Below are 18,896 nucleotides of genomic sequence, written 5' to 3'. Positions count from 1 at the left end.
GAAAAACTCACTCAAATACAGTGAAAGATTTTCTATACTTGAACATTATTTGGGGGAAGACTGTCCTTCATCTGTCTGACATAACTGGTCTCGCTGAACAACATAACATTTCAGCAGTTCGTCTTTTACATTGTATAATTCATGAGCTTCAAGTTGCATCATTTGAGACGCTGTGAGGTACCACAGTCACTAGCAGATGACTCAAATTGTGGTGAGATATAACATATTAATAGAGATAACTAATGTTGACTGTTTCAAGCCATATATATAAGCTGTTAGTGTAGTGAAGAACACCAAGAAACATCCTTTACTACTTCAACAGGAGCGTGAATTCATGTTCAAATCGTGGACAGGTTTCTAGTGATTCGAGTATCATACCTCCTTAAACAATGCTTGTCTTAAAAAGCAAAGCTGTTTCCATATCTCAGTTTATGTGTACTGGTCTTTTTCCATGGCATTTTTTTAATCTTCGAATGTTACACAAGATACAGAAGTGTATCTGGAAGGGTTTCACATTCAGTTTCTGCTGTTTGTTGTATTGAGAACTGGATTGTGTCCTGGGGCTTGAATATATAAGCCTTTTCATATGTATGTAAGCATTGGAGATTCACAATATGCACCATATGCTAAAGCAGTAATATATTGACTGTATCCAGTGAATCTGCCTGTGTCATATGTTACCCATTACTGAGATTGTCCTCTCTGTTGCTGAAAAAGATACTAGAGCAAGAATATCAGGAGGTACAGTGAGCGTATTTGACATCAAACTAGACTGCTGAGGCTGGAAGTGGGGGGACATGTGAAAGGAAACATGGACGTGGAAATAGGGAAATGCCTTCCAGGAATGCAGTTGCATTGTCCATCAGCTGCGTTGGTAAAGACAGTGGGCTGGGAAATGTGAAGAGAGGGCTAGCATACTTTATCTTGGTCATTTACAGTTTTCAACTGGGAACTGGGATTACTAATCCAGTGGCAAGGAATAGCTGGTAGATGGAAAACAAGAATGTGTATCATTATATTCTGCTGCTCACAGATTTCTAAAAACAACTACTCTGTACTTTTTAGTAATGGTTTGTGATTTAGAATGTTATCTGGGTCATTTGGGCAGTTCTTGCATGTCTTCTATAAATAATGACTACTTTTGTCCGGGGACAAATGTTAGAAATGCAAATTAGAAAAGTGTTTAGCAACAAAGTACCCCACACACCTTGGTTGACCTGCAATATTTACAGTGACACATCTGTCTTCTTAAGGGTATGTTTTGTAGCAAATTAAACTGGGAAAGCCCCATAGACAGCACCATAGCTTAACAATATTTATCAAGTATTGAGCAGGGTTTGCTGCTGACAAATGATCTGTATTGAGCTGCCAAGTTCAAAGTGCAAAATTGATGGTTAAAAAGTTGTTTTGTCCACTGAAGGGATTGTTTTCCTGTGAGTTACAAAGTAAAGGTGAGAAGCACTGTAAAAAGACAAATCTCTTGTTCCCCATGAACCAATATACTGTGGTTGGACAACGTAATATCCCACCTTCGGGAGAAATTACCCTTGTTAACAGTAGTCATTTGCCACTGATCTTCTTGGGTTTTGTCATTTGGCCCTGCTGAAATAGGTACCAGTAATAGAACCCACATGAGAACCCAGGCTGCAGTTCTGGACAAGTGCTTGTACACAACTGAATCCTGCCCATGAAGCACTTGTGCCTTGGTTTGGCAAGACATGGCATGCGTAGAGAGGAATATACTTGGGTCTGTGCCAGAGAGCTGTAATCGTCACGCGTGTTTCTAGTGTGTCTCAACATTCATAACTGAGCCCTGTTTAGAAGGTAAAATGAATGAATGGTGTTCCGATTTCTAAATATCAGTCTAGAAAAATAGTGTCCCCTCTGAATTATTACATCTCTTGCACTTCTTCACCAGAATTAAGACATGTTTTGATCCTATTCTAAGTTCCTATGTCTGCATGCAAGTCCTGTAAAAAGACAGCCTGGAGAATGCTTTGCTGTTGTTCAACACACTTCTCAACTTGTAGTGTTTGAAGACTGCAGGTTGCTGATACCTGTGCTACAATTCTCAAATTCTTTCAGGTTGTGAAGCAAAGGTGTAAATGTTTGTAAGGGCTTTTGGAGTAAGGAGAATGTAATGCATTTGCCTGCAGTTTGCTTGTTGAACTTTGCTGTGTTATTTACGTGCCTCCTATCTTGTATGAAGTGGGGCCTGCATTAGCAACAATGGCAGCATGCGGTTTTAGGAGTACCTTTAGGAGTGGGTGGTAGATCTCAACTTAGATTTGCCTTTACAGGACGCAGTGCAGGCTTGCTGCCTTCCCTCATGGAGAGCCAGCAGAGGGAGCACAGCAGCGTCTTCTTAGTGCTTTCCTTGTTCATTCATTGCTTTCACAGCAGCAAAAATAAGATTTCAGAGAACAGAATGTATGTCTGTCTTGGTGTCCTAGCACAGGCATATCTAGAGTGATAGAGAAGTATTTTGTTTTGTTCTTTTTTTCCTTTGAGGCCAAGTGTAAAACAAAAGCTGCACTTAGGTGATAGTTTTGTGGTGCTGAAGTGATCTTTTGATGGTGGGATAGAACTGCAGATGAGCTAGGCACTGGCAGGTAGGTACATGAGCCATATGATTTCCTGGCTTTGCAGCCAGCTATCTGCAATAGAAGGCAACCTGTTAGTGAAAGCAAGTAGAAGGGCCTGAGAAATGTATTCTGGGTCCATCTAGGAGTACAGGTGGGAAGTTTTGAAGATTCCTTGTTTCCTTACTCAGTGGAGAGGAGAAACTTCCCTCTCAGCAGAGGGAAAAGCTTATGCTAAATCTTAACTTTTTTTTCCTTCTTAATTGAACCCACAGATGTTAAACCATAATTCACAGGCCACAAGTGATGAACCAAGCACTGGCATAGAGCTCTCAGGAGCCAAATTAAAACAAAAGCTTAGGCAGTATTTTGACACTTCTAATTTAGGCATTGGTTATAAACCACTCCTTGTCTGAGTGCCTACAGCGTTCATCTTCCCGTGATCGGGGAACTGCATGTTCTGGTTTACATGGTACTGTATGGAGTTCACGGAAAGGTATATTTCTGTGCTTTTTTCCTCATTTTCCTTTCTCGTTAATCAAACATGAGTAGGAAATTATGAGGTGCAGTAGGCTTAATTCTCAGTTTTTAAGACAGCATTTTAGATGGTGAACTATAGTGTGCCTCACTGTAAATACCGTGCTGACTTGATATCCCCAGGTACTTGGCACAGTCTCTGCAACTGTAGTCTGTTTCAGTGAAAGTTTTATCTTGATTTTACGATAGGATTTGGCCTACCCTCACCCTTTTGAAGCTAATATACTGCTGAGGTGAGTTTTGTATATCCGCAAAGAGATAACACGGATGAAATGTATCATTTTGTATATTTATTTCAATATGTCATTTATTTTTTCACATCATCTGATAAAGAGCTAGTTAGGCGTGGGGGAAGTGACTGATCTTTTCATCTCTATCCTTGTTTACAGACTTTCTACTTAGATTTCTACAACAATACAGTCATTTGTATTCTGTCAGTTTTTGGTGTGGAGAACTGCTCATTCAAAACATTTTCACATGGGTCATCAAGAAGCTATGATTGTCTCTAATATATCTAAAGTAATCCTGGGTTACTTGAAATAGTGAGCTACAGAGGTGTGTCTGTCTATCAACTGCTGAGTTAGCTGCTCCCTGCCTAAAGAAAGTTCAAAAAGGTAAGTAAAACTTGCACATTTCTTGTGAAGGGGTGGGTGGAGTATTGATTAGAAGCAATCTTCTGTTGTCATTTTCTGTCTCTGAGGAAGAAAACAGAAGCCACAGGCGAGTTGCAGTATCTAGGACTTTCTTATTCTTCTTGATATTTTATCTTCCTGCTTCCTAGTGCTATTGATACGAACCATTACTGAATTCATACTGAACATGGTATAAAAACAGTAAGGAAAATTGATCATCATCTTCTTTGCAACTTCCTGGGGCTGTGCAAAGGTACAGCCAGGACTGGAAGTTGGTGTGGAAACACAGTATAACTTTCTTCTTTAAACCTAGTGGTATTTCCAACGTTTCATTTGCAATCATAAATGATTTCTAAGAATTTGTAAATTCTAGTCTTTCAAACAGCTGCTGTCTTGATGCTTTCATCATTCCCAGGCAAAACGATACATTTTTCCTTTTAAAATGTTACCTGATGTGTTGGTTCATGTGCCAAACCAGTGCGTCTAGAACTTGCAGAGCCAACCTGTAGTTTGCGGTCTGAATCTGCTCCTCCAGAACAACACACCCAGCCTCATTCCTGACAGACATCGCAGCCTGTCAAGTGGCAGAGGCAAGCTTCAGGATGAAAAAGGGACAGTTAAAAGAGGAATGTGAGTATGGGCCTATGTGTAGCTAAAACTGGACACGTAGGAAGAGAAAATGGATAGTAGTGCAGAGGTGTGTTTACCCCAAAGCACCTATGCAAATGTAGGCAAGGAAGCTTTGGGGTAGACTCGCTCGTAAAATACATGGTATGTGTGTTACATGTTTTAAGTAATGCTGTCTGGAAACGGCAGTCTGTGGTCAGCAAAGGTTTCCATACACAGCCTCTGGGACGGTGTTGTCATTATTTGTCAAAAGTCACTTTGAATGGGCAAGAATTATTTCCTAATTTCACGTGGAAACAAAGTAAACGTTATTTGGCAAAGATGCTCTTTTGCTTAGAAAATTTTGGTCTGTGACTTTTAGGGGGTTTTTTTATGATGAAAAGCAGGTCATTGCACTAATGTGACTGCACAAGTAATGGACAACTGATACAGCAGGACTAGATCTTGACTAGCAAAATAATTCTCATTGGAAGACGACTGAGGTGCCACAGCCAGACATTTACTGTGTGGATGACCTCTGGAAAGTGATTAAAAATGAGTCAGTTGGTTGAATGTGGGTTGTTCAAACAGATTTTTTACCCTGCGATGTCCTTGCATTGCTGCCATGTCACCCGAGAGTTCTGCTAACTGAAAATGACAGTTCGTGAGCACAGAAGTGGTGAGTGTTTCAGCTGAGAATGCCAAGATGCTGGCTCACAGCTTGCAACAGCTGCTAGCAGAGCAAGTCAGGATCTTTAGTCACAGCTTGCAAAGCCGAAGGCTGAGACTGACAAAGTGATGGCTCATGGTTTACAAGAGCTGACAGCCAGCGACCATTCCTCTGATACAGATTGACCTCTGTGTTTGGTATTCCCATCTGTAACAATGCTAGCAGATTTGCAGGGCAGGAAGCAAAGTTTAAATGGCTAGTAGTTCAAAAGGATGTTGAAAACTGTGGGCTTTGGTGGCTTAATGGAAGAAAAGAGTAAAGCATGTTTTTAAATAACTGAGTTTAAGCTATTTTTTCATTTTGCCTTTGCATCTTTGCATTCCCAGAAAAGTGGGTGGTTTGTATAGGGCTGCTACCAGAGCAGGCAAGGTGGTAGGCATCTGTTGAAGCATTTAATAGAGAATGCCATGTCCCCCTCTTCTTTCTTTTTTCTTTTTTCTTTTTTTTTATTTGCATGTGATATCATTGCAGTGGAATTCTGTTGGCTGCTTTAAAAGGTGGGGAGGGAGGGAGAACACTCTCTACTCAATTCATCATACCTTTTGAGATATTTCAGAGAATCTGTATGTATTTCATTTTTAATTTGTATTTAATTTGAAACTCTGTCCACTAACAATAATGGTCACATTTGTATCCTTGAGTAAAACTCAGAGACGGCTGAATCTCAGTGGGGTGAGAGAAAATGGTCTTGAAGTAGTTCAAGGTGTTACACAACTGGGATGTTTGAGCTGTGATATGAAGCTGCAAACAGCATTTTATCTGTGGAATTCAAAAATCACATGGGTTTGTATGCAGCCCAGAGCAGCGTGAAATCTTACCTGTACAGACCTTGCACTCAGCCTTGTACGGAAAATACTTAGGGTCAAGAAAAACTTGTTTCATATCTGTCAAAGCCATGTGAAGGGGCTTGGCCAAGTCTCCATGCCCTTACTGCCAGTGCCTCTGCTTTGGTCCCACACCATCCTTTGTACTTGTAACCCAGTGTCTCACTTCAGAGCCACCCGGGCAGTCTGAGATGTTGCAGGTGGGAGATAAGCAGTTTGAAAGGTAAAATGCAGAACTAGAGAAAGCGTTGGTGCTGTGACGTAGGGCCTTTGCATGATGAGTACAACAAATTCATAGTGCCAATTCTCACCAGTTTGTAAAAGGTCAACTCTTTTGGTTGTGCATCGCTAATCTAAGTTACTGGTGCTTCTGCCATGATACAGAAAATCACAATGAAAAAAGTCCCCTGCCACTTAGCTCCATCCAGAGAAAGAGAAAGTTTTACGTGCTGTAGGTCTGTACGCATGGAGCAATGGCCATAAAGAGACGAAGGAGCCTTTACACCGTCTTCATAGCTTCCCTCAAAGCCAGCATGGGTGAGGCACTCTGCCTCTGTCTGCACCATTACCATCGCCTCCCCATACGCCAACGCTGAGCGTGTCCCTGTACGTGGGCAGAGTTTCACCGTGCGCTTTCAGTCTTGGAGCAGTTAATGCTGAAGGAAAATCCAACCTTACCTTTCACCTACTTTCCTCTTGGGAAAATGCCCTTGACTCTGATTTACACTGGATATTGTCTGACTGCTGCTGAGAACCAGTCCAACTGCTTGTTCAATGCAAATTAGAATAAAATCAGTTAAGTAAGAAATATTGGAAGATACAGGATTGGGGCTTGGCTAGCAATGAATTCACTAGTTTTCACAGTCTGTCTGACTTTGGAAATGGCACAGGATAGCCTGGTTAATGTTTTGAAAAGCTGTTCTATCCACAAAGACTGCAAAGTTTTGTTAGATTCTGGATGTACTTAAGTGTTTTGCAGTTTTGTGTTAGTGAAGCATTTGTATTTAACATCTTATAACAGAAAATGTTAGCTGAGTTTAGATTTTTCCCTGTAGCTCTTCTCCTTTTCTAAGTCATGTCTGTGGTATCTGTTTTTACTGTGCTCAGCTTGAAGAAGGTCGCAGGACTGGGTCTTTTTAGTGTCATACTTAAAGGCATTTGTAAAATGCCCCTAGTTAGTGAGCAGTAAAACCTATGTGTTAGGGTTGAGTTTTTTTCATCAGTAGATCTAATAATAATTGGCAAAGGAGGTCAAGAGCATCATCTCCACTTTACAGATGGAGAAACTGAGTCACGGAGAGGCAGTGACTTGTACAAGATCAACTAGTAAATCTGGGGTCCTAACTGAGTATCGTGTCAACTTGGTACGGTGTCACAGCCCCCAGCTAAGTGTTTTTGCCTGTTCTGTGTTCTGACTGCCACCTCGAGCACCGAGGGAATGGGGTGGACTCACAGCATTATTGTGTGAAGCGGTGCAGAGAGGACCACTGTTTGCTGGGGGCATCAGTCTATTCTGGGGCTTTTACAGCTGGGGATCCCCACAAGTGGAGTGCTTCCTTAGTAAAATCAATAGCAGCAGTGAGATCCCAGTGAGAGGATGAGACCTGAGTTTTCTGCTTGCTTCATTTGTGTGTGTCCCTTCCCCATATAATTTGCTTGATAGCTGCAAAACATAATAAGATCTCCTAGTACAAAATTGCCTAGGTTGGGATACAGCTCATCTAATTTTAACTCTGAGGCTACACTAGTCACTCAGGTTGTCTTTATAGCCAAAAGGAAGAAAGAAGCACCTCCAGACAGCAATTCGTCTCATTCATGTTAGGTGTATATGAGATTGTAATTACCCTGTAGAGGCATGCTGTTCTCTGCCTGAATAAAGGAGCAGCCGGGAAGATGAAGTACTTTAGATGAAATACCTAGCTTTGAGGGGAGATGAATCCTGTCTTTAGGAACAAATGCATATAGATGAGTCCAGGTGACGTGGTTTAAATATTAAAACAAGCATTTCCCAAGCTCACACTGTTTGGATTTGGCTTTTGTGTACAGACATGTCTGAACTAGTCAAGGATGTGAGCATACGTAGTCCTTGGGCTTCCTTTTAACACATTTTGCTAAGAGTTGAGCTTCAGTCGGTCACATCGATTTGTCATGGAAAAATATTTGCTGTTAATGCTGATTTTTACCAGAAGAGGATCTTGCAAGTCCCATCAAGTTTTGCTTCAAGAGTCAGTTGTTTTGAATGCATCTGGGGTGAGATGATGCGTGAAAAAGCTAATTTTGAATGGAAGGCTCCCTGTGTCACCAAATCCATGTTCAGTATGTGAAGTTTTGTGATGAGTAGGTGGGTGGTGGCTGAGATCTATCATGAGTTACATGTGTTACACAATGTTAGTATAAGCAAGCAAATGGGACAAAATAGCTGGGCGGTAGCCTGTGCTTTTGACAAGAGGGAAAACAAATTGAGTCCTTTTGGTAGTGGATCAGACCCAAGTGGTTCCCAGGACGCAGGAGGTTGTTCCTCTCCTGGGACAAATGCCATGTGCTCGATGTTTTTCTCTGGAAGTGCAAGAGAGGAATCAAAAGTAAACACACTTACGGGGAATGCTCTGAATTTAATAAGGCAAAGGACTGCAAAGTGCAACATATGCTCATGCTCTTGATAACCCTGTGAAAAGATGGACAAAGCAGGGGATAACTGGGACATCCTGTCAAATGAGCTTCATTACTTCTTCCTTGCTGCTGTGTAGCCTGTCTGCAGAGCTGTCCTTGCTGCACATGGATCGGGGGCATGTCAAGTGTTGAACCTGAGCTTCATGCTTTGGAAGTTGCTTTTAATGTATTATGATACTCTTATTCCAGGCACTTTCCAGGACAGTGTGAGGGAGATGAAGGTGTCATAGCATAACTGTACTCTGCAACAGGAGGCAGGCAGGGCAAAGACCTCTGGGCTGCTGGCAAATGAGCTAGCTCCAGAGCTGGAAGCAGCGTAATCGCATCAGCACTGTGCTTGTGTTAATAAGCTCTGCTGCATCATGGCGGTAATTGGTATTTGCATAGCACTTTGCAAATATGAAAGCATTGCTTAAATGTAAATGATAAATAGGTTGGCTTCCAGACTGCCTGTATAGCTTCCTCTCTCAGCTAATTAGGCAGTTAGGCACTTGATATGAATGTAAAATAAAGGATTGAATCAAATATCTTTTTTTACAGTTTGGTTCTGACTAGACAGGCTTATTCCTCTTCAAATGTGTAGATGGGCTGTGAAACCATTTGAGCTTAGTAAAGTGCAGCATTTTGGGATCTTGATTGCACGAGGTGCCCTAAAAGCCATGGAAACAGCCGTGCTCTGGTTTACTTAATGTGAGCCGTTGAGTGACGAGATTTACAGGGCTTAATGCCATAATGCTAACTTTGCTTGAGTAGTTTTCATCCCTCTTGGTGTCAATGTGAATTTAAATTTGGGGATGTGCGTAGCTGAGCTACTGACTTGGGGTTTTATTGGACGCTAGCCGTGTGCTTTTTAGCAATAGTAAACTCCGTCTTTGTCTTCTCATGTCATTGTTTTAAATTGTAGTGCAGTTTGGGCAGGCAGCACAGCATACACAGTTAATGTATTTGGGATGTCTAGAAAAGTTCCAAAGTGTGTGTTATTCCTCTCTCCTACGGAATCATGGCAAATTAAATTATATAAGTTAGTATTTTCTGCCTTGGAAGTGAAGCCAGATACTTTGATATTTCACACGCACATAAAAATACTTTCTTTTTAGCTATTTCAGAACCCTGAAAATTTAAACTACTTGGCAAAATGAGGCTTTGTATTCATAGTGTGTAGGAGTTTAGGCTACTACATCATTTGGAAATAGATTACTCTTTAAGATAATGTATTTTAAGATTAGTAATTTCAAAAGTTTCTGAGCATCCATTCAAGAGAGCAGCTCCTTGGAACAAAGTCTATTTTTATCGGATTATTTCACAGAATCAGCATTGCATTCAAATATTGCTGTCTTGCAGTATCATCGTAAAGTATATTATTCAGCTGCTGAAGTGATACTACAAAACGAGTATCATTTCATCACAAAGTGAATGCATTTGAAACCAAACATCAGAAAGGAAGAATTATATGCTATGCTAGTAGGAAACAAAGACTAAAATAGAATAGTGGATCAGTTTTGCAAAGGCCACCAAAGTTCAGAAAGGGAAAACAGCATCATAAAGAAAATCAGTCTTAATAAATTACCATTCCTGTGGGAATTCTATGCTGAAAAGTAGTTCCGTGGTTTTTTTCTTCTCACCAGAATGATTAATGGGCTGATTCTGCCAAAGGTAGCATGCTTAAGCAAAACGTAAGCACTAAAAGTGAAAGCTTAGTATTTTTGCAGCTGCCCATCGTGAAATTGGGTTCTTTAAGGAAGAGGCACAAATTAGAATACTTGCAAAAGAAGCTGGGCCAATGAATTAAAACAGTTTAATTTTGATCCATCAGAGGAAACTGGAAGCACATCAGAAAGATATATTATCCTCAGATAAGTTCCTTGCTTATGCCCTCTCCCCCAGCAGTCATTTCAGCTACCTTAGTCACTTGACTGTGGAATTAAAATTGGGAGCCTAGCCACTGCAGGTTTTCCCCGTAAGCAGAGATTTGCCCTACTGCATTCAGTCTCCTGCTCTGAATTGCCCCTTAAGGTTTTGTCTTTCTCCATGGGCTCTATGAAACCTAGTATAGCAACAGGATAAGTTTATCATCTCTCATGGTGGTTTGAAGGTGCTGCTGGTCAGTACCCATTTTCCATTTCTTCTGACAAAAATACTGTCTGCCTTCGGACATGTCCCTGTTTGTTATCAGTTGCCTCACGCGCTTTCATGATAACTTGCTGTATGATTGTGCCCCTTGTAAAAAAAGCTTTAATGTAGTATAAAATCTCGTTTGTCAGCTGGAAATAATTTGTCCTACCCAATATTTGAACGTACTGTTTGCCAGTTAAAAATTCTGAAGGCCAGTTCCCCTTTGGCATATGTTGGAGCAGCACAGCTAAAATGTTCAGTGTATGAGAGAGGAAGGCCAGGCCTGTGTCCAGAGCTTCTAGGTGAATCAACCCAATTCCCAGTAGCTTTGATGTAGGAAGTGCTTTTAAGTCACACAGATGCTTTTCAGCACTCCAGCAGGATGTGTCAGTGATGGCCTTTTGATTTACACATACCCTACTACCCAGGAAGAGCAAGTTGTAATTCAGAACTTGAGAAGTATGAAATGAATTAATCCCTCTTCTGCTGAAGCAGGTGGCACATAAAGGTCTGTCAGGCACACTGTTCTGGATCAACATATGATTTACATATTCTTGTCTTCCTTATGGAGATGAATCAGAGGCTAAAGGGTTTCAGTCCTGTGAGGAAGCGAGTATGTATTTTAAGTTGCTGTACGTTCTTGATTTCTTCTGAGAGGGAGATAGCAGGGACTGAACATCTTAGCTGGTGCCACGGATATCTCAAATGATAATCTGTGGGATGGAGGGTATCAGGAGAGTAAAAATCACAAGATTGCAGGAAGCCAACCAGATAATGGCTAAACATTGCCCAGTTGCTGGGGGTAGATAGACTCCGCTTCCTGTGTGGCTGGTACCGTTCCCATCCGTTTGGTGTTCTCTGCGCTGCACTTGCTGACGTCGTTTCTCTTTTTGTATTTCTAGCCTATTAAACACTCTTTAGCTGGAGGTTTTGCTTTGTGAAGTGCTCTGTTCATGCAATGCAATGTGCAATATATACTGCTCTATCAGTAGTTATTTACAGCCTGAAGGTTGGTTCTGAATCTTTGAAACTGTGTGATTTGATTGTCAAAACTGTGGAAGTACTGCCTGTGTAAAACATGTTGCTTGCAATTGTGTATCTGCCTTGGATATGTGAGTGCGGTGACCATAAAAAGTCTATTAGGTGGACAGAGATACTTTTGTGGTCCTGCTAAGCATGAAATTCATTTTTCCTGGATTTTTCCTTTAGCAAAAAGACTGGCTGTAATACTAGCCTATTGGGCAGGAGATGGAGCCTTCACTTTCGGATGTCACCTCATTGGTTGTGATTAATTCCTTTGGTTTTGTGAGAATGTGGGGTGTCGTTGCATTAGAAAGCGTGTTTATGGAGATAATCTGTTTATCGGGCCAAGAAAACATTCTCTCTCTACTTGACAACAAATTAGTTCTTTCCTTACTGAGACAGATAATAAGGGATATCCTAACCCAGAGAACAGGGGAGGGCATGGCATGAAGCTGACAAGATCAGAAACAAAAGTAGAAGCAGGAGATGAAGAACACATTTATTGAAGAATGGCTGCAGCATACAAGTGATCTACTGCAGCAACTCATTCATCAAGGGAATTTGGCCTTGCCTCACTCTAATCTAAACTGAATCTAATTTAGATTCCAAGCAAGGGATGGGAATCCTTTCCTGAACCAAAACAAGCCTTGCCACCTCCTACCTTTTCATTACTCATTCCTTAATTTGTTTGGGTTTGTTATGTAGGACACTTGGGAAGAATAGCTTAAAGCTGTGTGTGCCTGTGCTAAATCTGATGTTATAATCACTGCTTTGCTGGACATGGGGTTGATTTTTGATGCAGTTACAGCACCCAGAGCTGTCAATGTGCCTCTGCCTGGGGCCCCCAGGAACTTAGGCGCGAACATCCTTCTTTCCTTAGCGCTGAATTACTTGCACTGCTGCTGGACTTAGTCTGGGCGAGTCCACTACAGCCTTGGGCTCAAGCACTTTCTCTGTTTTGTTGTTCTAAAAATCAGCTCTGCTCATGCTTACATACACCGATCAAAAACATCCCAGAAGAAGGGACTGGAAGATAGTTTTCTTCATTTTTGAAATAGCACGCTTGCTGACCTACTTTCTGTTCTTGCATTATAAGCTGATAAACAGCAAAACTTGGCCTCCTAGTCTGTGCATGTCTGGGAAGACTAAATGGCATAGTTCCTTCCCTGAGGCTTGTCAGGACTCTAAGCACCTGAACTGAGGTTCAGACTGTGCTCAGGGCCATGGCAGCAAACAGTCTTTATTCAGTGCTCTATTGCTCATTCCCTCCTAAAATGTGCACCGTGTTTTTTCTGAGACTATTTCCTGAGGAGTGAGAGGAGATGAGAGTTGGGCATTGATTCCAGTAGGGATTTCTGTAATATGGGGCATGTCAGGACACTGCCTTGGAGCATGTCCCAAACCATCGTGCTACCTCATAATTTTCAAACTCGCTGCCTGATTCTTTCACATGTGCTCCTCAGTGTCTCACCTCCCTCGCTCCTGGAAACCCATCCCAGTTCTACGGTGTTTGCTTCCCTATGAATACTCTGCTGCCTTACAGAAATCTCCTGTGATCCTGCAGGTATGTGCTCTGGTCACTGTCTCAGGGCCATAAATCTTGTCATACCTACATATATAGTTCCCATACAACTAATTTGTCTCCTACTGATTCTGAACAACATGCCTAGATCTGAACGAAATGGTGGGTTGAGCAGGTTGTTATGCCCCAAGGGTAAAAGAGGTTAGTTGCAAGTTCAGGACACGGACAAAACCTGCCTGCAAGCAGTGAGAGCAAGCACTGCTTTGGGGAATGGGAAAATTGAGTGGCTAAACAGGGATGGTAAGAGTGGCTTGGAAGAACTGCAGAATTGAAGGTATGGAAAGAGTTAAACATTTACACTGAACCAGAGTATATGTAGTTTATATATTGGAAGTCCTAACTGACAGCAAGTTTTCTGCGATCTCTATCTTAATGCTCATCAGGACTGCGCGCCCTATTTTAGCATTGTTTGCCAGTTTGTACTTGCTAGCCTCCTTATGGGCAGTATTCTAAGCCACGTGAGATAGGTGGGTGATAAAATGCTTAGTGGCAACCAGCTGGTAATGGGAGTAAGGATTGTGGGAATGCTGCTTCCTTCCCACTTCCGAGAACTGCCCCAAAAACAAGAACCTCTATCACATGTGAAATGCACTCTAGACCGCTTCAGGCAAGGGCTGGGAAGCTTTGCTCTGGTTGCAGTAGGAAATTCCAGTCGAAACCAAGACTGGGTTGGCCTCATTAGAGCAGGACACAGGCGGCAAAGCACCTCCTTTCCCAAGATTCCTTTCTTGTTGCTGAGGTGAGTATTGGGGTCTGCTATTTAATGCGTCCAGCCACTTTTCATGATCCAGTAATTGTGCTATTTCGCCTACAACCTGCTTTAGTGATGCCTGGTACGCTCTTGTGATTTTTTTTCTCTGAAGTTTTCTCTCGGCTGTTGCTCAGCACTTTGATGTAGTTTAGTACATACGTATCTGATGATACTACTGGTCTATTACATTTTGAGCTGAAAAGAATTTGCAGTTTGGTGTTCAGGGAGATTTTTCAGGAATGTAGAGATGCTCCATGAAATACTCAGTGGTGGAATCAAAACTGAGTGATGTTTTTCAAATTCTTAATAATTACATTGGGGGGGGATCAGCATAAGTTTTAATATTTTTTTAACAAAGGTGTTTTAAAAATAATTTTAAAACAGCTGGAAATAAGAAATTAGCAACCGACATTCTTAATGTGCAGCTGATGTGCTTTTCTTGCCTGCTCCGATAAATGGCAGGTAGTACTTTCCATTCCTAAGCCTGAGTTCTGCTCGAGGAGACTGGGCCCAAGAAGGTTGCTGTCTGAGAGCTGTTTGTGTGGGGTCTTGGAAGTGTAAGCTCTTTTATTTCCTGTGATAGTGTTTCCGTGTGACTAGGAAGTGCTGCCACTGTTAGCCTAAGCAGATCCCTTTGGTGACAATGCCGATACTCACATCAAAACTAGAGCAAGTCGAGAGGCTAGCTCCTTCTCGCAGCAAGGCATTTGCCTGTATTGTATTTTCCAAATGTAATCAGAAGACTTAAACCTTTCCAAGCCAGCATTTTGGCTTTGAGACTAAAATAATACCCAGGAAAATCTGTATACTGCTGGAATGTTCCTGACTGCATTAGATCTTCCTTATCAACCTAAGCCTGCATTTGGAATTGTGCCCTGGATTCCCAGACTCGTGTTCAGTGTTGCTCCATTTCATGCTTGTTTTGAGTGTGAGGCGTGGAATGTCATAGCTGATGACTGTTTTCACTGGAAAACAGTAAATTAGCAGAATATGGAGTCAGTTTATAGAGAACTGTAGCTATTTGCATATGTAATAATTTGCAAATCATTAAATGCAAATGACTTAATGCCCCAAGAAGGGAAAAAATATGGGAAGAGGAGGAAAAAACCGTGAAACACTTCATTCTGAGATATCACCAAGAGGAAAGGTGATTGTTTTTTACTGGATTTCAGTCAACCAAGGAGACTCTGAAGTTAAAATGGAAAAATTTGGTTTAGTCTAGATTTACCAGCCTACTGTTCGTTTTGCTCCCCTGTCTTTCTGCAGTAATCCATTGTCTCTTGCAAATGAGCATACTGATGGCAGCTAACCTTTTCTGTCAAAAGAGCAGACTCTTTTACACTGCCGTTTTCTGTACCTGCCTTTCATGGTGTTTGCTACTTCTTGTACAGAACGGTGAGCGAAGAGGACCTTGTGCTGTGCTGCTGCAGTGTCTGTCCTGCAGCTGCTTGTGAAATTATGTAGGTTAAGAGGCTGCTACTGTCACCAGCAGGCAAAGGCTTTTCAGTACTTTAAAGTACTAAAGTGCTTCCTGTTTGCGTATGTTCCTGTATGTTCCAAGAGCGTGATACAAGATGGGGAAAAGAAGAGATTGTAAAGCTTTGCCTAGAAAGGGAAATGAGGTGAGGAGGATTTGCTGAGCAAGATGCATAAGGGAAAGACTGATATATTGCTAAACAAGCCCATGTGTGATCATGGGACAACAACGAAGGTATGGGGTCAGTGATGGGGCGGAGGCTCCATAACCTGGTCATTAAAACAAGAAACAGGAAGTTAAGGGCCCTCATCTCAACCCCAGATTTAATCTGTGGCCATGAGCAAATCACTTCACCTTGATCTACCTCTGCTTCCACTCTTCCTCATGGGAGGGAGGATTTGACACCTCATGGGTTCAGATGTTAAGACTTTATTAGTTTATGGATGAATACATACGCAGTACCCACTGAAATCAGAAGTAGGTGCAGAATTGACCCTACTTGTGTATATCGTCTTTCAAATTCTACATTTATAGACCCCACAGTAGTTAGGAAAAGAAAAATCGTACCTAATACTCTGTTACAGTTTAGGAGCACTCTGGCATATTAGACAAAGCACATTTCTTTCTAAATTGAAATAAGCTTCCAGCTTTTGTTGAGGATGTGTGAAATTTTATTTCTGCTTCAGAAGTAGCTTCATGCTTGTGCCTTTAGTACATCACACTGGTGTGCTTTATTTCTTCATTTGTTAGAGAAACAACTACTGTTGATACTTATTTGTGGGTCGTTGCTCTTATATGCTGGGAAAGGGTAGTAATGCCTGTGGTATGTGAGAAAAAAGACTATTTATAGAACAAACAGCTTCTTTGTTAGGAAGTGTCATTCCTTGTATGGTTTACATCAGGATGGGTGTAGGAGGAGGAAAGACTATTGTCAAAGCACAGGGAGTTGCCCTCTGTAGCGAGCAAACCAAACCCCACTGAGCACCTTGCACCATGGCTGTCCGGGAACATGGAGTGGCTGCACAGGGAGAACAGTTACATGCAGGAGATGAGAACATAATCCTTGCCAGGCAAATGGAGTACGTTTAAGTGCAGCTGACTAAACGTCTGTCAGGGCTGTGTTTTATAGCGTGCAGCTTGGTTTTTAATGTAATGAAAATTCTGGCATAAAGCTTGTGTATTTTATGGAAAAAGTTAATTTTGTCTGTCCCCCAAAGGCTTTGTTCAAAGGTACTTTTGACAAAAAGTGGACACATCATCATCATTTGCTCACCACGCATGAGGGTTCAGAGTAATCTCTGCTTCCCTCGGCCTCCCAGCTATCATTCTGCTGATCCTGTACAGAAGCCCACAGACAGTCTTGATAACAAAAAACGTCTTAAGGTTTTAGAGTGAAAATTGTACTTCCAAAAATGTTTTTAATCAAGGATTGTTTACCTTGCATGACAAAAGTAGTAACTAGCTGCTGTAGATGTACTGTGAGCATCCTGAGTGCATGAATGATCAGAATTTAGTAACTCACGTGCTGTTAGGGGCTGGTGACCATGTGTAGTGCCATTGGAATGGAAGGGATCATGCCACTGCTTAGTGGGTCACTTAAGTAGCCTTTCACCTCATTCTTACAGGGCATTTGTGACCGTATGGATGGCTTCCAACATAAGCACTTTTATATACAGGGATATCTATGTGTCTCTTTAAGTGCACATAGTGTTCCTTCATATAGTGTTCTCTCTCTGATACGATCAGCGTGACCCCTTGTCAAAAATCAGTTGTTATCACTGGATAATTGTACCTGGACAAGGATCCTATGATGCTGAATCTATACAAATACGAAAGAAAAAGAGATTATAGTCAAAGCGGTTTCCTGTTTTGATTATTCAAATGTATGCATCAGAATAACAATAAGGAAAACGTTACATAAGTTGCAGATAAAACTTAATTCTCTTCAGAACAGCAAGCTTCTCTCTCGAGTATGAGTAATAACAAATACCTCCCCCCCCCCTTTTTTTTTTAAATAGGAAGCAGTACTCATAATAACGGCCTTCTGGAAGCAATGTGCTGGCGTTCTGTATTTCTGCATGTGTAAGAGTGACCAGGGAGCGTACATTGGCAGTGTCCTTTGTTCTTGAGTTGGACAGCCCCATCTCTGACGCTGGAAGGAAACTGTTCCTGTTTCCAAAGTAAGTATCATCCAGAAAGTTGGGTTTGCTTTGGTTTAATGTTGAGGGTGGGCACCTGACCATTAGGACCAAGAACACCCTTGAACTTGATTTGTCCTCCATACATTGCTGGAAGTTGGCACTAAGTTTTAGTCCTTGCCAAAACCAGACTTGAGCTGATGACCTAGTTTCAGCTGACCTTGAAAGAAGCAACTTATGTGACCTTCAAGCAATTACATGACTCAGGTAGCTGGCTATCCTGTCTGCTGGCTGCAGAGCTAAGGTGCTTTTGTTATGCTCTGTTCAAGGGCTCCTGATGGAATTGAATTATTCCCTGTGCCTTCCAGGTTGTCCGATCTCCCAGACATTTTTTGATTTCTTATTACTTTATTTATCTTAAAGAACTAGCTGATACCTGGCAGGAACACACTGAGATCTGTACCTGATATCAACAGTCAAGGATTCATTTTTCTCAGAGCACTGAAGTTTTTAATTATAGCCAAAGCCAATGTTTTATATAGTCTGTAGTTCCTTGTAAAAAGTAGTGACTCGCTGTAATTGGCTGTTGCATGCAACAGAGTCTATTTTTGTGTAGTCTTCTCTCTGCTCAGTGTAAACCACCTGATTTTTAGAGGCACCATGGGGCAAAGAGTAAGTGCACGAGTTGGCAAGGCAGAGGCAAAGCGGAATGGCAGGGAAAGTAAGGGTTTCTGTGGGAGGGACAGGAGCCAGGCAGGGCCAAGAGGGCACTACATGGTGAAACAGGAGCAGTGAGGGAGAAGGGGAAGGAAGACAAGCATGTGGAGCGGGGCAGAGTTTATACTGTATTCCAGGGTTTAGTCTAGAGAGGAATTTCTGCATCCCTCTTGCTTGTGTCATGTCACAGAAATCTAATTCTGAAGTCTGTATCAAGATTGTGCATCACTTAAGTCTTTTATGGCCAAATGCTTTTAGAATTTGTCAGGGACCAACAGAAGAGCTATTCTGTTGCAGGGATTTAATGGTTTTGCTCAAATCAAGAACTTCAGATCTTTGAGGTGAAAGGGGAGTATTTGAGCTTGCATGCAAAGCGTTAAGTATCGCAGCTGATTCAGTTACCGTGCGTGACTTGAATGTAAGTTTGCACCCCTGTTTTTTCTAAGAGAATTGGTCTACTTCTGTAGAGTTTCACAGTAACTGGGAAACAGGTGTGAGTGATAGAGACACATCAT

General features: G+C 41.7%; 1 protein-coding gene across 1 annotated transcript in view; it reads left to right on the top strand.

The window, feature by feature from the left end:
* LOC129196030 (uncharacterized) overlaps window positions 1–18,896 on the top strand; it is a 64,919-nt gene that overhangs the window by 44,777 nt on the left and 1,246 nt on the right. The window contains exons 14-16 of the mRNA XM_054802836.1: window positions 3,509–3,733; window positions 4,230–4,381; window positions 17,545–17,706. The gene's annotated coding sequence lies outside the window, so the exon portion shown is untranslated. The remainder of the gene's footprint in view (window positions 1–3,508; window positions 3,734–4,229; window positions 4,382–17,544; window positions 17,707–18,896) is intronic.

The sequence above is a fragment of the Grus americana genome, chromosome 24 (assembly GCF_028858705.1).
Source record: "Grus americana isolate bGruAme1 chromosome 24, bGruAme1.mat, whole genome shotgun sequence".
In the NCBI taxonomy this organism is placed as follows: domain Eukaryota; kingdom Metazoa; phylum Chordata; class Aves; order Gruiformes; family Gruidae; genus Grus; species Grus americana.
The sequence above is the reverse complement of the archived record's forward strand: the minus strand, read 5'-3'. Positions and strand labels throughout refer to the sequence as shown.